Raw genomic sequence first — 18,526 nt, 5'->3', positions numbered from 1 at the left:
AGACTAAAGGATTATCATTTTTTCTTATTGCTACATGTAGCTCAATGTTTACCAAAATATTGAGTCCCATAAATATACCTACATTATCAATCGCGTATCTATTGAGTCCCGGTAGCCATGACAGCAGACGACTAACCATTTTATCTTTTACTGACACTGAAAGAAATAGAAACGCAAACATTAAGTTAGAATTCCAGTTTTATTATAGTCTGAATATATCACCGGACATTATGTAAAAAGATTGATTGACAGAGGAAACAAAAGAGGGAGATGGGGGTGGGGGATGGGGGCTGCAATTTGCAACTGTTTAAGTTGGGTAAGTAACTGCCAAGCTCTTTCTTCTAGTTAAGGACGGTGCCTACTTTTTTTTACTGCGCATACGTTTTGCGCATCTCGAGATACTCGGGTTTCCTTTGGGTGGTGCCTTCTAATACAGAGATGTTATTGCGCGGTTTCAAACTATGGGGAGAAAGCAGACCTTAGCAAGTGCTTTTGGTATCAAAAAGAAATTGGGCGTGACAATGCATTTTTCAGTAAGTTTCGATATGGAGAAAAAACGCCATACATTGCTTTGTATTTTACTGCTTTTTTGGATTATTGTTGCTTATAAATAATTATCTCTAAAAAATGCGTGGTTAACCCCAATTTTCTTTTTGGATTCCAATAGCCCTTGCTAAAAGCTGCTTTTTTCCACATAGTCATAAACCGCGTAAAAATACTTTGGTATTATTAGGCACCATCCTTAAACTGCTCAATTTTCATGAAGAGCTAAACTGAAACAGTTTTAAACCACCATATGTTTACCTATTTTTGTGACAGCAACGACAAAGCTAACACATTTTTCAAAACACACCGCACTGTCCTTTAGTTCCTTCCTCCAATAACAGGATGCACGGACAAAAATGCTTTCATTACAATAACTTTAATTCAGACTTTCATATCATCCGTAATAGACGATCTCCTGCGAATGCATCAGTCTACAGCAGTGAAATAGGGAGTTCTACACTTTGAAACTAATCAAATGCTGTTAAAATACCGTTATTTTGGTGTTGGCGGCACGCCACTCGTGAGCAAACACCATGACTGAGTAAAGTTAACCTGTTAACCCCATTTTACCCAACAGTCGTTGCAATGATTGATAGCATATATACCAAAACGCAATTACGTCACACCACTGGAACTGAAAACACAAAGCAGATAAGAACCTTGTTCCCAGGATCCTTCTTTTTCCTCTCTTTTAACGACCACGAAATGGAGCAAAAATTATATGGGAAAGAAGATCAATTATAGTATTGCCGAATGGAACACAAAGAAATTTTGATAAGAGAACGTAAAGAAATACCAACGGACCGGCTCTAAAATCTTGATGAACATAGGCAAAAAGGCGGAACTCGTTGCAAAAAAGATTTTAATAAAAAACTGTAAATTGGTGTTTCGTCTTTACAGTCTGTAATCCTGCATCCGTAGTTCGGTACTCCAGATCCGCAGAGAAAACATCCAACAATGATTTACCGTGCGTACCGCTTCAATATAAGAAAACATTTTCATGGAAAGCTCTTGTTTTATGTACAAATATCGTCGGGCCCAACCATTAATTGATTATCAATATCAGTACCACTGTGCGTAAGTATAACACTCATCATAGTGAATAAAACAAGCCTCTCGTTAGAGGGGTGATTGAGTTCGTATGCACGGGAAAAGTATACTAACATTATCTTATTTTTACCTAGACTGGGGGGGGGGGGAGGCGGATTCTTCCCGCGACTTTAAAACGCAATACCTTTTCTAACATTTCAGCAAAACGCCCTGAAACTTGAGGATTTCTTCAGAGATTTATCTGGAAAAAATTTTACGTTATAAATTTTACATTGACTTTGATGTGACCATCGTAACCAAGTTTTGAGAAGCAGTTCAAAAAATTGAAAAATCCCTTTCTAGGATGAAGTAAATTTTTTACTGTAGCGTTTAAGTTTTGACTTCATATTAGTGTTCCTTTATTGGCTGTGATTACGTTTTGTTCAATTTGGCCGCTTTCCTGACGCTTTGGGGGTATTCCGGAAGTCTAAAATGGCAGATCATGTACTCGTGAAGGAAAGTTTTTCTTTTTCCTCACTTAACTTACAGTGACAACGACTTGATATTTCAGATGCTTTGTTCATTGTTCGTAGTCACGCGCTATGACGTGTGCAAACGTCTGTTTTTGGGCCCATCCGGAATCATTAGCACGTCCATTTGGTGGACAACTGACCCTGCGTTGGTTGCTCTACTTTTTGTTGTGCTACACCGTACTGACGAGAGCATATCAGCTCGAAGCAGCTGGCCACGATTGCATTTTGATTCTCGGTTTGGTCTCTATCATGTCACTGTTGTGTTAAGTTTTCTAGCAGTCAGATCAGCCTTGCAGTTATTTGAGTTACTTAGGATCCATTAAGATGGCCGCCATTTGGTTATCATGATGTAATTACCACGTCATGTGACGTCATCACTTTCCGTTTTGAGCCTCAAAGGAAATGCCTTTGGCCGTTCGTGTCTCGTGTCTCGTCTCACTGTTGTAGCTTTTATTCTTACGAAGTTATGGAGGGCCCCCCCCCCCCCCCCCCAGATTATGTATACAAAAAAACCCGGTCCAGACAGAAATAAGGCGAAGACATGAGCTTAAAGAAGAGTATACGAAGAAAGCCCTCTGCAAATTAGAGCTTTCATATCATGTCATGTCGACTGAGCTTTTAATTTGGGCCATTGCAGTAAACTGTACTTTTCAACTATTATTCACTACTGCTTGATGCACTTCTGACTTTTGCAGCAAACACTTTTCCCCCCAAGCGGTGCTAATTTTGTTTATGAAGGAGAGAATAAAGGAGCACAAGAAGGATAAACAAATCGCCCTCGCCCAGACCTCCGCCGTTTCAGAGCGCGCCTACAAGACCGGCCACCACCCGCTTTAGGACGGGGTAAAGTTAATTGATTCAGTGCACACGCAGGTCAAGGAAGCTGTCCACACAGGGTACTCATCCTAACAGTACCAACAGAGACAACGGAATATACATTTCGATTGCCTGGGTACGAACGGTCAAGAAACACAACAGGAAACAGCAACAAATGCCGACCGCTGAGGAAACAGGAGAAGAAGTGAGGATCGAAATCCACCAATTACTGAACCGAAGACATCACGCTTCCCGTAATTTTCTTGACTATCTATCAAACATGCATCCTTCACACATTAAGCACCCAAAACAAATGTACTGTCCTGTTGGGTGATTTCAATTTGGATTTTTTTGAAAATTGAAAGTTGTTGGTTTAGTCAACAATTTTCTTAAAGTTTGCAAAGTCTCTCCCTTCTCTTAGTTATAGGTAAACTCCTGAGGTAAATCAAGCAAGTAACATGGCAGCTCTGTAATCCTTATTGACAACATTTTTGTCAGCAATGTTGATAACATTACCCTTGGCCCTTACTAATCATTATTTTCATTTGATACGAAACGTTTCTTCGCCCTCGAAATGGACACGCTTTGCGTTTACTGTACAAAGAACGACTCCATTGTTCGTACATTGTGTAACTGCCACTAGTCTAAGAAATTTTCTCACAAGTTATTAAATGGTTTAATAAAGAAAATGCCTCCTCATTCTCGCTCCAACTGAAATTCTTTTTAGCAAAGCCTCCTTCAAGACCGATCAGATTAAAAAAAAGTAATTGTACCCTCCACTTTGCTTATTGTATACTCAAACAGTAGCGCAAAAAGGTATCTTTAGAAGAATTTAAAACGAAGGTCTATTCTAAATGTCATCCCTAAACGTAGCTTGACTGTCTAGCGCGTAATTTGAGTAAGAAAAATTAGTCGGTTACAATTAAACAAGTGATTGTTCAGCTAAACAAATAGAAAACATTCAATTATTAACCTCAACTAGAGTTTAGTATAATATTACCAGTAATCGGACGGTCTTAGGTTTGACTCCTGATAGGAGCACTCGGATTTTTTCCGAGTATGCCTGCCAAAAAATCATTCTCATTATTAGTGTAGTTCTTATTCTTTACAACGCCGCGCTTATATTTTAATGTAGTGTTCTTGTGTATCGAACATTGTTGAATCCAACATTGTTGGTCGATATTGCAGTATTGAACGAGGTCGCCAAACAAACGCGACATATTTGATGCAACACTTGAACGTAAGGGTCCGGGACAAAAATTTACCCAGAATCGTTAGAAAACAAACCCGCCCCATACTGGTTTGCTCCAAAAATGGCGCGAAACTGATCGACCACCTCTTCCTTTTCTTGGTCACCCCTTTGCCCTTTCTCTTCCTATTTGAAGAGAGATTGCTTCTGTTTAACCCTTTAAATCCTAGGTGTGTGGTATTTTTTTCAATGACTTTTTGGCAATAAATAGTCTGAGCCACTTAATTTCTCCATAAATGGAGATGAAATAAAAATATCTGCGGTCTTAAGAAACTGTGGGCTCAGGCTAAATTGTCACGTGATGCAAGTGACGGTTGTTGTTTGTTTCGAGCGAGTGCACGAGCACGAATCTGGTAAAATCATCGCTTTATAAGTGTTTTTCGAGCCATTTTCCTCTGCAGAAACCCCCATTCTGGCATCATCAAGCTGGAATGTGGGTAGAGGCAATCCTCTGAAAGAAAACAGAGGTGAGAGGTGATTTCATGCTGACTGAGTCGCCAAACATGCTGTGTAGCAGACATGGAGGCCCACGAGTGAAGTTGCCTCTCTGGCCGTTTTGTGGATGGATTCCAGGACCTGCCAAGGCTATTTGGGCGAGTTTGGAGTAGTAAAATATTCAATGGATTCGAAATTTTGCTGGTGGTACTGGGTGGCTCGACACTTATAAAAAAACTATGAAATGGAAAGAGCAGGAGTTCTACGCTCGCGCTATGGCTGAATTACCCAGAATTCTCTTCGGGCGTAAACGAGGCAACGTGAGATACGCAAGACTGGGTCTGATAAAATGGCTGAAGTATAGCCCTCGGAAAGCGTTGAGAGGAAAACTTCCAGTCAGATACCAAGGTCTGACCTTGAGGTTTGCTGTAAATATAGACTTTTCAATTTTGAACAAATTATTTGGATTAAAATTGACGATAAATAAGTGTAATTTTTGATGTTATTATTTGGCCGAACAATTGGCATTTAGGACTTTGTTGCCAAACGAACGGTGATATGCAGCGAAAATCGGGAGGCGTAGTCGATTTGCTGGGTTTGATGATGGAAATATACATCAGCTGGTGTCATTCACACATTATCATGACGTTGTAGCTTAAGTTAAACAAGAAGCAATTCATAGAAGCCAGAACGGTGTTTTCGACGCATATATGCGTTGTTAGTATGCGAAGGGTTAAGTTTCGTCCTTGAGGAATGCAAAACTTTGTTCGTTCGCCATACTGGAGCTTGAAAACTCACGGGGCAACGGGCGAAGCAAATACAAACAATAAATTATCTCCATAGATACAGATACCCGCAAAGTCAGCTTAGGGCATAAGCGCGTTCAACAATGTCGAACGAATGAAATATTGCTTTTCACAACCGAAAACAAAAGAAATACTGGACGAAGACGATGTTTGATGGAAAACAAAGTTCGTTCAAAATCATGCAACATCATGCAACATGTTGGTTTCAACAATGTTGGACAATGTTGCATCCGTTTAGCCGGGCCTTAAGGGTTAATGGATGTTCACTGGGCCAGCTTACATACGCTTAAAATAATTAACAATTATTCACCAAAGTGAAGGTAAATATCTATCACTTTCACCGACACTGAGGTGAATAATTGTTTTAGTATTTACCACACAAGCTGAATAACTAGCGGACCAAAAAATTTTATATTTCTGACAATATACCGACAAATGGTATGAAATTTTAAAGTCTCGCGCGCCACGCGGTAAGCGATTTCTTATTGTAGAAAGTTCCGTCTCGGTTTCTTGCAGACAATTAAAACTTTTGGAGACACTTGTTTAATTCCTTCAGTGTCATTTCTTCAATTTTTCTGTGAAATCCCTCTTGTTGTTGAAACCATGCCGAAAAATACTAGATGTTTCATTGTTTTCATTGTAATTTTAGTGCTCGGCAGTTTTCGTAAACAAGGGATTGTATTTTCATTTTTCGCCTTGGAATATGAGGTTGAAAAGATTAAATAACTTACCATGTATTTTTTTAACAACCGTCTCGTTCCTATTTTGTTAACGTACTTAAAGCCAGCCCCAATTAACAATGCCCATCCATACATACGTAAAATTTACGCGACAGTTGAAATTCACCTAAAGTCGGCGACACTCATGGCGATTTTATTCGCTGATGGCTTATCCCTTTTTAAAAACTAACAACAAAAAAGAAGTAATAAATACTATGAAAAGTAATAGGGAAGTTACACTTGATCGGCGTATTTCGTAAATAAAAGTTAAACTAGACCTTTGTCTATTTGTTTATTTTCGATTTGTTCTCCGAAATTAATCTGTAACTGGACTTTGTCCTCCAATTCGGTCTGTTCAATCATACTTGTTATGAAACGAATCGGACTCCCGCTACGCGGTCGTTGTTAATCGCTCGTATGTTCGCACCAGACCGAAATGGACTCCACTTGGTCCTATTACCATTATAAATTTTTAAAGAAAAAAGAAAAGCAGGCGGCAATAATTAACTCGTCGGTTCTTTATCAGTAAACTTGCGGGTAGCCGGTCAAACGCAAAGAAACTCGTTGATAGCAATTAGTACTGTGGACAACGCACTTGGCAGAGTGTCATTCGCTTCAGTGGTTCGTTTGTACGTTGTTCACTCATTCGTGTTCAGTCAGTCGTATGTTTAAATTTTTGCCTGTCTCGTCAATATAAGTCGCCTGACAATCGTAGCATTCGATCTTGTAAAGAGCTCCCTGTCTGTGGCTTGGTTCGTACGTCTCTGTCCCTCAAAGTGCATATGAAACATTTTTTTCTTTCCTTGCATTTTTTGTTAGATTGTGATATGTGTAACGGAGCATGATGGTCGATGATAGGTGATGATAGTCAAAACGATCATCAACCACTATCAACGAAAAACGAAGGTGAACGTTAATATATGAAACATATATATTTTGAACTGCGGAAAGTTGCAAAAAGAAAGCCTGAAGAAAAATTCAGGCTTGAATAATTTTTTCCAGGCTTTCTTTTCGCAACTTCTTAAAGCTGCGTATTAACTGCGAGGATCTTTCTTCCATTTGAACAACGTAAGATAGCTTTCATTGATGTTTTCATAATATGCGAATTTTGTGCTTGCGGGCAACCGCTATTTGATAACCAGAGATTTCTTTTGTTGTGCAACACAATGCCACATAAAGCGAAGGTATGGCAAAGCGTACACGCGTCTGAAAATCTCGCATACGCGTAATACCTGCTTAATAGACTGCGCTCTCTAGTGACGCGAGCTTGGGCTGCCTATGGGCACGCAGATCAGCTTGTTTTCCCATGAATCTCTTGAAAAGTAGGCATTTATTTCAAGTCCAGACGCCTCTCGCTAAAATGAACATTCATTAAATTATGTAAATAACATGGAGTAAGAATCCTTCATGCATTAAGTGATTAAATGTTGGTAATAATATTTTTGTTTTGACTGCAAAGCAGCTCAAAAAATGCCTCCCAATCTTCAAGTTTCCATCTGGAAAATTTCACTCACTCAATCCAACTACCTCAAAAAAGGACATAGTTTTACATGGATACACGTACAACTACAAAGTTGACATGCAAGTAAAGTTAATTCAGCTCAGTCACATAAATCAAATTCCTATCAAAAGTCGCGCGCCCAGACTAGAACACCGTAAAATCACGCGAGAAATAAAAGCTGCTGGAAACATTTGTTTCTCTAAATTTTACGTGGTGACATCCATTGATTTATTGCATGCTTTCAGCATTCATTATGCAACTTCATATAGAAACGTTTGGGAGAAAGTTTCCAGCTAGATCTACTGGATAATTTTTTGTCATTTTACCAGAGGAGTTAAAGAACTTTGGGTGCTTTTTTGACAAAGCAATAAAAACGGTAGGTTACCTACTTAGTTTTTGAGATAAAATGAAAAAACTGTGTGGCATTTAGAGGAACTTTACTGTCCTGTTGCCGTGGTAACGCTATGACGTCATAACTAGCCAGCAACAGAGGAACAAGATGTTTATAACACTGAAATGGATAAGGGGTTTAGTTTCTAACGGAAACTGCGGTGCTGCGTCGTTCGGGAGTCAGAAAAAGTTTGGTTTTTCAACAGAGTTAATAACTAAAGGTAAATTGGCCATCGTAAAGAGATTTGAGTGCTGATGTTTCGGGCGTTAGCCCTGTATTCGCTCTGACGAAGGGCTAAAGCGAAAAACGTCAACACTACAATCTCCTAACGGTGGCCAATTCACCTTTAGTTATCAACTCTGTTGATAAACCAAAGATGCTTATGTGTTTGCCCACATGATCAGATACAATTTTTTGTAACCTTTTATCCTTTCACAGAGACTAAAACAATAAAAAAACCCTTACGAGACCTCCTTACGCATTATACGGGAAATTATGCAAAATAAAAGACAGAACACAATTACCGTGAAGTGAATTATACATTTACCTTTACATTTTCATCAGATGACCACCCAATCAGATATCTAACGAAGACAATTTCCACAGTTCTAGCTTCTACAATCCATGCAATGCACCGTAATCAACTTTGCCGTGCGCTTACCTTCGACAAATTCGCCAAACAATCAGCTTTTCAAATCCAAGAACGTAGCATACCTACAGCTTAGCTCCAGTTGGTTGATTCACTCGCTACAGTATTGACAATCTTAGCCGGTGAAAAGGTTCTACACCCGACTGCAATAACAAAAAGCGAAAGCTCGAGTTAATTATGTCTTTACGCGAATAAGCAGAACTGAAACCGAAGAATACCTTCCTCGCTTCCTGCTTCACGGAATGCTTGCTGAAGAAGAGTTTTGTTTCGTTTTCGTTTCCAAAAATAGAAGTGACAGCCTCCTCCCCTGGCGCTTCGTTTCGCATTTTGGTCAAAGGCGAGCGCGAAACGCGAGTGCTTGGTGACGAAGCTCGAGGGACCACGGGAAGGAGAAAGAAGAGAAGAGAAGCGCCTGCGAGATTTTGTTTCGATTTCTTGATAATTTTGTCGTTTTCTTGTCATCGTCATTTTTCTGACTTTTAAGCCTTGGAAGCGCTCGATTTTGGCAGCATTTTGTTATCAACTTTGTAAACGTTAACTGGACTGGCAAATGATTTAAAATTCGCAATACTTCAGTAGGAATGGCTGCCAAAGAGGTCGAGGTTACTTGTGTTAAAATAAGACTTACCCGATATTGTCAAGTAATGATTCTTCAAGGTCTTCAAGTTCGAATGAATCATCACACGGGGCCTTAGCAAAGACAACTCGACCTGAAAACAGGCATGAGAGCGCGCGGAATAGTCTGGACCCGACTTCCGGTTCCTCAGGTCAAGGTGGAGTTACTTTCACTGCGGAATTTTCAGTGTTTGCCCGTTACAAAAACAACACTGAGAAATATCTTCAGTTTTTCACACGGAAAAGGTAGGACATTTTTTGCTCAATACTTTAAATCATCGTTTTAGGTATATATTCTGTGTCGGAGTCCTCTCTCGTAAATAAAATCTTATAAAAAGTTACCAAATCGTTGGTGACGTTCAATGACACTACTTTGAGTCAATTTCATAAATAATAATAATAATCTTTTTTTTTTCCTTACATCCTTTAAATCATGCATTTAAAGGTTTTCACAAAACTCAATTATTATATCAAGCGAGGAGATCTTTAGCAAGCTCAGTTAGAGCTTTTGTAAGATCCCCCGTAATTCACTTATTACAGTACACTGTTTCTTGTGAAGTATTTCTTGAATATTAGGTAGTGCTGGGTTATAAGTGATCGTGAAGGGGACTGGAGTGTTGGATTTATCTTTATGATCAAATATTGGTCGCTAATAAATTTGCCCTTTGCCATAGTGCCAGCCTTGCATTCAGTTTTGACGTTCAAGTGACGCCTGGCACGAGGTCTTTAACAAGAGAGATCTGGCAAAATTACCAGCAAGTTTAATTCCTGCGTTGTGTGGACCTCTGCATTCAAACGTTTTCTTCTACCAGTAATTGGAGGCAATCCACTCACCAATGGATACTGAAAGTCGACGACTTTCTCATAGTCCGTTTTTGTGGGAGTCCAGTCAAACGCTCGTCGGTCACTCTTTCGGTGCATAACAAGACGACTTGAGGCACTGAGTCTACTGAGAGTTGTGAGTTTACTGAGATCGTGTTCACGAACTGTGAATTTCATCCACCCACAGCTGTCTGCAGCCGTTGCTGATTCTTGTCGATATTTCTTTAGAAGGATGTCGACCGCAGTAGCATGAAGCTCAGTGCTCAGTCATGCATAGACTTGGACACTGTTTATGGCAGCCATCACTTGTATCTTGAATAGTAGTCCTTTAGCCTCTTGACATTTTCATCTGGCTAGTGCCATACTCTTTCCCGAACCGCCTACACCATCATACGGGACTTTGCCATGTCCTGCCTCCAAATAATTCCAGCTCGGGCGGAAACACCAAATTAAGCTCTATCGTTGGGGATTGTGATCATCTTGTTTGCAGTACTGGGAAGTAGGACTGTCGGTTTAGTAGTGAATAAACTTTATCCCTGGTACCACTGATTCATTTCAGTTGTAAGTATTTCAAGGATACCAAAGACCAACAGGGAGGAGGGGGAAGGGGGCCTGCGGTCCCCCTTTTTTCTTGTATATTTAAAAAGGTTTTTGTAACCGTCTTTTGAATGGTATTATGCAATCAATCGTTTTCACAAAAATTCTCTTTCTGTCTTTCAAAGCTTTAACTTTCGGTCACAAATGCTCCCAGAATGCTCTTAAGCAGAATATCCACAAATTTGAATTTTTTATTTCGGTGTCGTGACAGAATTCTCTTCTGAACTTTCATAGAATGTTATCCTCGCGCGCTCTAGGAAGGCGTGAACATTCATCTTCAGCTGAGTATATATGAAGGCTGACAAGCCAACTTTTTTTCAGATGGGCAAGCAATTTATTTTTCACCTTTTGCACATGATTTCTTGATACCCCAGTTTCTTTATTCATCGTGCTAACAAGTTGGTACTCCTTGACTATTCGGTGTCCTCTTTGGACCACTTGCTATGGAAGGTCATGTTCTACCGCAAATCAGGTCCAAGAGTTTTTTCTGACTGATGTGACACAACTTGCCCCCGTATACCTGACATACTCAAGCAGTTTAGGCCTGGGTTAAGGGCTTTTAAAGAGGAAAAATGGCTTATGACATTGAACCAACATTTAGCAGATAGAAAGTTCTTATCATCGTTAACGTTTCTAAACACAATAAGCAGTGCTAGAGACCACGTGACATGCAAAGATTTGACGGGTAGGCGACGGTTTTAAGAGCCTGAAAACATTAAACAAAACGCTTTTCTAATAAAGATTAAATATCTCTAGCCCTTCACGTTTGGAATGATCTAAAAAAATTGCCAGGACGAAGGTCATTTCTCCATCCAGAATCCACCCTTTCATTTTTTATCACTCCAATTTAAAAGCTTGAGGAAAGTCATTCCAAACGTAGAATGTTCAATATTTTAAATCTACATCGGAAACGCTTATTTATTTGTCTATATAAAGAAAATTCGCTGCCGTATCCCCTATTTACAAATTTTTTGATCACGTGAAACTTATGCGTTAGGGCAAATGAAAACATCGTGTTTTATATTCAGGGAAAATTTCATCCTGTTCTAAGCTGACAAACCGAAGATCAGTAGAGGATCATTCATATTTTCTGAACACCCTTCAACCCCAGGCCTTGAACTGGTTAAGATGGCCGATCATGTCATGACGACTATTGATTGTTATCGCTAAATAATTGCAGCAGTAAATATCAATTAATCTAATTTCTGTATGAAAGTGAAGCTTTTTAATCTCAGTCTGAAAACGGGGACTTCTTTTTTCCCATCCAGTTTGCTTCGCTCCCGTTCATCATAGGCTAGATAAGGGTGTTAGTTTCTAAAGAAACTGTAGTGCTGGGTCCGTGGGGAGTGGAAACGAATGTTTGGGTTATCAGCAGAGTTGATAGGGTATTTTGGCGTGACAAGATTACTTGAGTCTGAATGTACTACTGATCCCATGCATGGAGTCATCTGTAGTGAGATATCAACGAAGGGCACCTTACCTGTTATTCGTGATCTGTCAGTGCCAAACTGACATTTTGGACACCCACCTTGCTAGCAAATTCACCAAAATCAGTTGCCCCGAGTTCATCATTGATGTAATTTGATGAGAAACCAAGCTTCAAGGTCTTCTTTTTTTTTTGTTAAATCATAAGCCGCTCCCTCCCCCCACCTTACATGGTGTTTTTGATTCGCCAGTGCCGAGTCAACCTTTTGGGTGCGCAGCCCACTTTGACAAGAAATTTATGAACAACTTCATTTTCTAAGAAAACAAGCATTCAGGACAAATTCGTCTTTAAGAGTCAGGCACAAGGCCTGGCAGAATCTGACTGTAGCTGATCTCAACCCTGAGTGGTAAAGAGAGTGTGTCAATTTAAACCCAAGTATATGTAGCCTGAATGTAGCTGTCGCTTCTCGCCGCTGGCGGAGAGCAGCAACAGCCAGAAATACGTTTGCGTTCGCACGCTAAAGTGTATAAAACACTCGCTATACAATGTAGAAATGAATCGCATTGCCACTTATAGTGAAGGTTTGGTAAAAGCTACAACAATTCTTTGTTCATTTTGCGGTTTCAGGTGCAAAACGTCCCTCAGAAATCTATGAAGCTGCTTTGAGAACATCTACCCTACCCCGAAAGACATAGCACCAGAATTAATAAATGATTCGATTATCATCATTATGCACCCTCGACGTGTGGTTCATGTAATCAAGCCGGCTTCAGAGTATTAAAGAAAAGAGCCAAACCAAGTCCTCGTGTCTTACAGATGAGCGAGTCAGTTACATCATGTGCCTTCTTTAGCTACTGCGCATACGTTCTTCCCATCTCGGAATGGTCCGCGAATATACTCTGATTTCTTAAGAAGGATGCCTGGTAATTCAAAGAAATTTGGTGCGGTTAATGGCTATGTGGGAAAAGAAAGTCTTAAAGACGGTGCCAACTTTTGTTACAGCGCATACGTTCTGCGCATCTCGAGATTCTAGGGTTTCCTATGGGTGGTGCCTACTAATAGAGGGATATTTTGCGCGGTTTAAAACTATGCGGAGAAAGCAGAACTTAATAAGTGCGTATCCATAAAGAAAATTGGGGAGGGCAGGGGGGTGGGGGGTAACAATGCATTTTTTCAGAGATAATCAATCTTCAATTTGAGAAAAAAATGCCATATTTGCTTTGTATTTTAGTGCTTTTTTAAGAATTATTGTCGCTTAATTATCTCTAAAAAAATGTGTTGTTATCCCCAATTTTCTTTTTGGATTCCAACTTCCTTTACTTAGATCTGCTTTCCCCGTATAATCATAAGCCGCACAAAAATACCTCTGTATTAGTAGGCACCGTTCTTGAAATTGACAAGTGGCTTTGAAATCCACAAAGAAAATGGAGGTTAAACACGTATTTAATGCTTGTTGGAATTATTATTGCTACCCCCAATTTTCTTTTTGGATTCCAACTTCCGTAGCTAAGATCTGCTTTGCCGGCGTAGTTATAAACTGCGCAAAAATACAGCTGTATTTTAACGCACTTTGCGCTTGAAGGAGTACAACCACGTCTTCTGCTGTTTTGGTAAATTTATTGATAACACTGGAAGACCTTACTCTGGCAAGATCAAGTTGTAAAGGCCAAGAACAGATTAATCTCATCACTTTTATATTGCCCAGGCGTGATTTGGCGGGAATTGTCAATCAGCGGTCAAAATCACATCAATCGTAAATTAAAGCTAACGTAATGCCTTGCGCAGTAGTTCTTAAGCGAAAGTACGCTTGCGCACCAAGACAATTTACATATTTTTCTTTCTCTCAGTGACCAAATCGATTTTTTTCTTCAATTCTCAATGTCATCGCCAAACGATCTGGACAAAACAAAGCGAGGAAATCAATATAAAAATTACCAGGAACATTTCCATCTTTTACAAATGAACGTTAACCTTCTTGTCTAAATACAAGAGAAATCAAACATTAATGTAATCACACTTTACAACGGAGACTTAAAATAGAACCCAATGCAACCTTCTTGTCCAAATCTTGGTTCCGCCTTTTTGCACAAATTAACTTGCTACGTGCTTACAACCTCGTAAATTTAATTAAAAGTACAGTACGTGTTGGTACAACAGATCTGGTACATTAGGTGTTTCCGTACAGTAATTGCTAAAAAGTCATTAAGGGTAAAATTCAACTGGTACAAATTCAACCTGAATCAAGGCGGAATTGCACCAAAAATTACCAAAAACGAATAAGCAAGTCATTTCCAGTCAAGTTCTGGAAGCAAGATAACTGAAAGTAAAAACTAATCACAGTGATAAGGAAACCCTTGCTGACAAAGCATAAACAACCTATTGCTACTTCTCAAAAACCAATTTGGCCGTAACTATTCAATGGTGCGGTTTCCGAAACAGTTCAAAACAAGACTTTTGCCTCACACTGAGTTGGTACCAGAAGAAAACAACTTTTGATCAGCATAACTATAATTATGTCTACAACATACTATTGCGTTGAAAGATGTGACTAACACGGTTTCAACTATGCCACTTGTAAAACACAACTAAAGATAATCTAGGAGGCAAAGTGTCTCTTGTCGATGACTTACGATATACAATTCATCTCAACTCTTGTAGCAAAGTACAAGTACAACTGAAATAACTAACACTATATTCATTGTTATTCAAACCGCAATATTTGAGAGTAATTACCAGCAATAAAATACCGTTTAATGATTAAACTACCCCGAATAAGGACCAAATTCAATAAAAATCGAAAAGAGTCTATATAGCTACTTTTACTGCATAACAACAGACATTTGCAAGTAAATAAAACTACATCGGACAATAAAATTGTATAATTATTTATTACAAATAATGAACAAGCAGGCTAAAATCTAAAACTACGAAAAGTTCTAATGGATTAATTTACATCGTGTCTTTCATATTACTGAAAATTTACGTCACAAACCCTTTCTTAGGTTTCAGCAATTTTAATAAGTTTCGAGTTATAAAAAGCAGCAGCATTAACGATGATTGTACTTCTTTGAAAACTATTAAACTGTGACGAGAAATGACCCCCTACACCTTTACCTCACTATCTTAACCGTTCTAAATCAAGACTCGCTAGGGGCCACCTACATTTTTCTCAGGTGGAAATATTTTAAAAGTTATTGAATACGGCACTTAGTTATTCTAAGGGTGTCTTGAGTAAAATATCCAGTGAACATTATTTTAGTTTATTTTGCGTCAGTATATGTAAACAAATATAGCAATTTTATTTTCATTTAAAAAATAATTAAAGCCTACCAAAGGTTGCATGTCAAACCTGTGTTTTCAAAAGATGATATATAATGTATGTACAATTACTACTAGTTAAGGTACAGTTAAGAAACAATTTTGATTAAAATCATAATAAGATGGTATTTGAATGAGCCATAAATTGCCAAATTTTTGGTTTACAAATGTGAAACTACTGGCCGTTAAGCGCGATTTACTAAGTACTCCTAAACCAAGATTTTCTATGATAATTATTTGTGAAACGAGAAAGGGAGCTGAAATTTTTAAACTGCCATCCTAGACAAAAATATACAACCAATCAGCACTACCAGCAAACTTGGTTTTATTATAAAAAAGCAAAACAGAATCCGCCACCACCACACAATCTACAACGACAAAACAGAGAAAAAAGCAATTCTAAATTTCCATACAGCAGAATTAGAAGAAAAATTTCTTGTTTAATTTTTTTTTATACAGAGTTCGTACGGGTCATGGATATCCTGTTAAGTCATGGAATTTCAACATTCTCAAATCCAGACCCGGAAATCCTGGAAAATAAGAAGTCAAGGAGAATTAATTCTTTTCATTAAGATGATAAAATTATTGTCTCAATCTGTCTGCTTGTACATCGTTTCAGACTGCTCTAGTGATATTCTTGATTGCAAATTGTAAAAGATCAAACAAGCTATTTTCCCCCATGGATCTTATACGTTCTTGAAAAGTCATGGAATTTTAGGAAACAAACAGTGCATGAACCCTCGCTATTTATAGCCTACAGCTATGGTTTCTTTGATATGCAGTGCACAGTTAGCAAGAAACAACATTTTATCTTTGAGCATTACATCAAGAACTTTGTTTGTAAATATCTTCACATATCATCTCTCCTACATAGTTCAGGATGGTTATTTTTTTACAAAGTGGTTTTGAAACAGCGGATTGAATTTGAACTGTATGTGGTTAGAATATTTATAAACTGCGTTTTCTAAACGGTAAATAAATAAGGGAAGGCTTGTTTTTTTTTTAAGTTGATTACTTTAAATCAGCCTGCAAGAGCAGACTCTATTTCCGGCTTTTGTTTCACCCACCACGAACAGTCTTTGCGAAACAAAATCAGGAAAAGGCTACTGCTCTCCAAGATATTTACTGTTCGTCCTGATTTTGGTTATCCTCTGGTTCTCTATTGTTGCCACTTGAGTTCCGCCTTTCAGCCTCCCCTATCATATAGGCTGCTACTACAATCACTACTGCAACCGCTAACACGATAACAGGTGCCATAATAAGAAAAGCACCAGCTACCACAACTGCTACAACCACTACTACAATCCCTTTCATGATAGCAGGTGGCATAATAATAAAAGCACCAACTGCCACTGCAATAGCAAGCAAACCTTTCCATGGAAAACTAGTGCTTTGTTCATCCGCTGGTTCTCTACTGTTGCCACTTGAGTTCCGCCTTTCAACCTCGGCTATCACACAGAGTAATGCTGCAATAACTACTGCAACCGCTAACATGATAGAAGGTGCCATGATAAAAGCACCAAGTACCACAGCAGTAGCAAGCAAACCTTTCCATGAAAAACTAGTCCCTTGGTTATCCGCTGGTATCGCCGCCAGTATCAAATAGGTTGCTGCTACAACCACTACTACAATTGCTTTCGTGGTAGCAGGTGGCATAATAATAAAAGCACCAAATACCACTGCAATAGCAAGCAAACCTTTCCATGGAAAACTAATCTTTTGGTCATCCGCTGGGTCTCTATTGTTGCCACTTGAGTTCTGCCTTTCAGCCTCGGCTATCACACAGAGTAATGCTACAATCACTACTGCAACCATTAACATGATAGCGGGTGCCGTAAAAGTAAAAGCACCAACTACCACAGCAGTAGCAAGCAAACCTTTCCATGAAAAACTAGTCCCTTGGTTATCCGCTGGTATCGCTGCCAGTATCAAATAGGTTGCTGCTACAACCACTACTGCAACCGCTTTCATGATAGCAGGTGGCATAATAATAAAAGCACCAACTACCACTGCAATAGCAAGCAAATATTTCCATGGAAAACTAGTGCTTGACAAATCAGTCCTTGGGAAATCAGTCCTTGGCAAATCAGTCCTTGGCAAATCAGTCCTTGGCAAATCAGTCCTTGGCAAGTCAGTCCTTGGCAAATCAATCCTTGGCAAACTAGTCCTTGGTAAACTAGTCCTTGGCAAACTAGTCCTTGGCAAACTAGTCCTTGGCAAACTAGTCGTTGCTGAAGAATAAATGATAATAGCAATGACGGTCAAAACTTTAGCCTGTACACATCATGATCCGAATAGGCCATTTCCGAGCTAATTGCTTTGAACCTCATTATGAAAGCGAGGCTTCTTGAATAGTCTTTATTATGAAAATTAGACTTCATTCATATGAAAACAAAATTGATGTTCACACGAAAAACTTTCCACTTAACTTCGCTTTCGCAGTGAGGCTCAAAGCAACTCGGAAATGGCCTGATCTGCTGTTTCTATCAAATTTCTCTCTCTCCTGATATCATGATTTTAATGATATGCTTTAATCTTTAATTAACCAAAAAGAAAAATGAGAGTGTCTTTTTTCTGTGATGAGCCGGACTTTCGAGGGCATGTTCAAGCGAGCCATGGCTGCAAGCAAAACCATTTTAACCCAAAGCTTACTCTACTATTGAATAGTTTACAGTTCCATCAGGGGCACCCAACGACAGTTGAAACGCTATTTTAGGCTATCTGGAGTTCATTTAAGGCTGCGCTATAATATTTTTATCTGTTCGGTCATTCTTGGGTAACATGAGTCTTTTCGAAATTACTAGGGCATCTTTGTCCATTTTCCGAAAACCTCAGGTCTTATTTCTCTCCGAAAATCTTAGCTGACCTCTTTTCGGCACCCGAAACGACATTTTTATCAATCCAAATACACTAGGCCTTAAATTTCCCATATCACGAAAGTTCGAGGTGAACATTCCCTTCAGAAAATTGTAGGGATTAAGGGCCTTCCGAACACTTAATTTACCGAAACGATCCATTGGGTGCCCCTGTTCCATGGAAAATTGCAACATTTTTACAGCCACACAAAACCTACG

The 18,526-nt window shown here is 39.0% G+C and overlaps 1 protein-coding gene and 1 long non-coding RNA gene across 2 annotated transcripts in view; both read right to left on the bottom strand.

Moving 5' to 3' along the window:
- LOC146449927 (uncharacterized) overlaps positions 1–18,526 on the bottom strand; it is a 92,922-nt gene that overhangs the window by 56,965 nt on the left and 17,431 nt on the right. The gene's annotated exons all lie outside the window — the stretch shown is intronic.
- On the bottom strand, positions 7,420–8,991 carry LOC146449930 (uncharacterized). Its single transcript, XR_014860457.1, has 3 exons — positions 8,893–8,991; positions 8,687–8,817; positions 7,420–7,488 (listed from the first exon to the last, which is right to left on the bottom strand). It is a non-coding gene; the product is annotated as an uncharacterized LOC146449930 (long non-coding RNA).

The sequence above is a fragment of the Pavona decussata genome, unplaced genomic scaffold (genome assembly GCF_977016875.1).
Source record: "Pavona decussata unplaced genomic scaffold, jaPavDecu1.1 SCAFFOLD_549, whole genome shotgun sequence".
NCBI lineage: Eukaryota > Metazoa > Cnidaria > Anthozoa > Scleractinia > Agariciidae > Pavona > Pavona decussata.
This window is presented reverse-complemented; position numbering and strand designations above follow the sequence as displayed.